Raw genomic sequence first — 4,044 nt, forward strand, 5'->3', positions numbered from 1 at the left:
CTGGGGTTGAGGAACACATGGGGCCTACAGGCCCCCACATTGCGACTGGCATACACAAGGAGCTCTCCTTATGGCCGTTCTCTGCCCACTGATAACCAGATGAGCTCTGACCTGGCTGAGTTCCAAGAGCCCCCTCAACTTGCCTCTGTATTCATTGTGGAGCCCTGGGCACCAGGAGCTTTGGAAAAGTTACAGTGAGATTCCAGAAAAATGGCGTCCCCACTCCACCGCTATCCCTGCCAGAAAGACAGCTCTCCCTGTGGTCCTATTTGTCTCTTCCCCCAGAGCCCAGCTGGTGGAGGATGTGCCCTGGGACAATGTCCCTGCTGCGAAGGGGCAGGTCTTTCTACTACCATCTGACTGAATAGGACAAGTAGGGACTCTGCCTTCACACCAGTGTGAGGAACCCCAGCCCTCAGGACACTTATCTAGGCCCCGCCCCTCCTAGCATCCTGAGCAGCCACCATGGAGGTTTTCTGAATGGCAAAGTGCACTCCAAAGTCCCTGTTATTGAAGAGAACTTGTTAGAGGACAAAGATTTGTTGAAGCCATGCCATGCTTGGAAGCTGTCCTGATGTTCTTCCTGATCTTAGTCCTCTGAGCTCCCTGCAATGAACACCTTTCTGATGTTAATCAGAGCAAAATGTGCTCCCTGACCAGCCTGCCAATGTGCATGTCCTTCCACCAGCCGTAAACACAGGAAGCTCCCTACCTGATCTCACCAACCTGCACTTTCCCCTGGCATTTCCCACCTCCCAGGGCCCTGAGGAGACCTGAGTGAGGGCATCCATACCTCCAAATCAAGACACGGCATGATCCACCTCAGGATCAGTGGGAGCCAGTGCCTGGACCAAGCTTGGGCTATGATGAGACAGGACTTTACTTCCTGCTCAGCTACACATCCTGTGGTCTTCCCTGGGCAATCCCAACCCCTGGGCTTCCTGGAGCAGTCCCCACCCCCATGTTCAAGGCTCTGATAGCCACCCCTCACTGTCAGCCTCCTCCCTGGGCCACCCCTCACTCAGTGCTCTGGCTCTCTCATCCTCCAATTCCTCCCCCTCTGCTTCCTCTCCTGTGCTGGGTACCCCCCTTACCCAGCTTCTTCCCCTGGAATCCCTTCCTGCCACCACCATGTTCCCCTCAGCCTCCTGAGCTTGCCCAAGGGCTCAGCTGACACCCAAGAGCAGCTGCCCAGAAAGTTTGAGACAACAATGTCACCTGCCTTGTCCTGCATCACTCAGGGTGTCCCCCTGGATACCAGCAAACTGTCCACTGATCAGAGGCTGCCTCCATACCCATACAGCCCCCCAAATTTGGTTCTGCCCACCCAGCCACCTACCCCAAAGTCTCTATAACATCCCGCAATGTCCTCTCCGGCCTGCTCAAAGCAACCTTCAGGTGGGCAGCCCCTGGGCAGCCCACCACACTGTGGGACACTATACCCACCCAGCTCAGTGGGCATGAGCAAGAATTTTACCATCAGCCAGTGAGGAACTTCAGCTTGGGGAACCTGTTTCCTCATAGCATGCTCTTTGATGACTGCTGCTAGGACTTGTTTGTCCCCTGGCATGCACACACTCTGTCTCAGCAGCAGGAATGGTTTAGCATGGAAGCCCATCAACCAGCCTGGTATTGGATCCCCCAGCTTTCCTGAGGGGCCTTTATTTTTAGGGGACAAGGGGCCTATTAGTGGCCTACAGGACCCCCACGCCCTCAACCACCAGAACTTGACCCTCTGTTCCTGCCATGGCTCAGGACCCAATATCATCCTCCCAGGAGAGTCCTCCCCAGGTTATTGTAAGGAGCTTGTGGCAGCTCTGGCTGAAGTGCCTGGCTTTGAGGGGTCAGCAACCTGGCTGGGGTCGGGGATGGGGCTGGAGGAGTTGTTGCACATGAAAACACTGGGCCTGGAATGCTTCCACATGCTGAGTGACCCCTATGGCTTGCTGTGTGACCCTGCTGTGGAGGACTCATTCCAAAGTCAGCATCTGCAGTGAGGAGCCTTATCAACCTCCCTCTTCTTGGCTCTGCCCCATCACTGTTCCTTTTCTCCCTTCCCCTGGGCCAGGAGAGACTCCACTCTGCCCACAGAGCCTCTGTCTAACCTGAATGAGGGACCCCAAGAATGAGGAAAAGTCAGGGGTTTGTCCTGGTGGCCCCTGAATTCTGCACAAGGGTTGGGTCCAGTGAAGCTCAAGGGGGGCCTAGCACTTATAACCTGTAACTCAAGAGATGGAGTAAGTAATCAAAAAACTCCCAAAAGAAAACCTCGTGGTCAAATGGCTTCACTAGTGAATTCCATGAACAAGCAGTGGAATATTAATACCAGTACTCCTCAAACTCTTCCAGAATGTTAAGGAAGAGGCAACAATTTCGAATTCATTCTACAAAGGCAGTATCATTTTGATAGCAAACCAGATAAGGGCACCACCACAAGAAAAAAGCAATAAACCAGTATCCTTGATGAATACAGATGGGAAAATTCTCAGCAAAATGTTGTCAAACTGAGTTCGCACATTAAACAAATTAGGCACCATGGCTAAATGGGATTTATCTGTGGGATGCAAGGGTAGTTGAACCTACAAAGATCAGTAAGTGTAATTCAGTACACCAAGAAAAGGAAAGATAAAAATCACACGATCATCTCAAAAGCTGCCCAAAGAAATTAGACAAAATATACCATTCTTTTATGATAAAAACTCTTAATAGATTGGCTATAGAAGGAGCATACCTCTACCTAATAAAGGCCACCTACAGGAACCCCACAGCAAACATCCTACTCAATGAAGAAAAATTGAAAGCATTTCCTCTAAGAACAGGAACATAACAAGGAAGGACACTCTCACTACCTCTATTCAATACAGTAGCGGAAGTCCTAGCTAGAGCAATTAGGCAAGAGAAAGCAATAAAAGCCTTCCACATCAGGAAGGAAGACGTGAAAATGTCACTCTTTGCAAATGTCATCTTACATGCAGAAAAATCTGGAGTCAATAAAAAAAATCTGTTGAAAGTAATCAATTATCCAATGAAGTGACATATTACAAATTGACTTACAAAAATCAGTGGCATCCTTTTACACTAACACTGAAGCATCAGAACATGAAAATAGCATCAAAAGCAACAAAATAAGAATATAAGTAACCAGGGCAGTGAAGGTCCTGTACAATGAAAACTACAAGACTTTCCTGAAAGAAGTTGAAGACACAAACAAATGGAAATACATCCCATGTTTATGATTTGAAGAATTAATACTGTTGAAATGACCATATTACACAAAGCCATTTACAGAGTCAATGTGATCTCAATCAAAATACCAAAGGCATTCTTTAGAGAAGTAGAAGAAATAATTCTGAAATTTGTGTGGGAGCATAGGAGACTCCAAATAGTCCAAGCAATCCTGCAAAAGGAGAGCAAAGCTGGAGGTAGATTCTTTCCTCATTTCAAACCATACCCCAAAGCCATAGTAACAGAATACAACGTGGTAATGGCACCAAAAGCAACATATGCACAAATACCACAGAATAGAGAGCCCAGAATTAAATCCCAACACATGTGGTCAACCAATAATAGGTAAGGAAGCCAAGAACACCCAATGAAAAGGATAGTCCCTTCAAGAAATGGTGCTGCGAACACTGGAGAAACTCAAGCAGAACAATGAACTCTTTGGATCATCTACTCCTTTCAGAATATGTTTTCAATGTGCAGCTAATAAATATGTACAGATATTATACAGATTATAAAAAGAAATTCAAACAACATGTTAAGAAAGTTAAGTCCAAAGCTATCTAATAGGAGTTCCCTTTTTATTTTTTTTAAATTAATTTATTTATTTAAATAAACACATAATGTATTTTTATCCCCGGGGTACAGGTCTGTGAATCGCCAGGTTTACACACTTCACAGCACTCACCATAGCACATACCCTCCCCAATGTCCATAACCCCATCCCCCTCTCCCCCCCACCCAGCATCCCTCAGTTTGTTTTGTGAGATTAAGAGTCACTTATGGTTTGTCTCCCTCCCAATCCCATGTTGTTTCATTTAC

The 4,044-nt window shown here is 47.2% G+C and overlaps 1 pseudogene; it reads left to right on the top strand.

Moving 5' to 3' along the window:
* On the top strand, window positions 1-2,130 carry LOC125103326 (CREB-regulated transcription coactivator 2-like; annotated as a pseudogene).
* Window positions 2,131-4,044: the final 1,914 nt, after the last annotated feature.

The sequence above is a fragment of the Lutra lutra genome, chromosome 6 (genome assembly GCF_902655055.1).
Source record: "Lutra lutra chromosome 6, mLutLut1.2, whole genome shotgun sequence".
In the NCBI taxonomy this organism is placed as follows: Eukaryota; Metazoa; Chordata; class Mammalia; order Carnivora; family Mustelidae; genus Lutra; species Lutra lutra.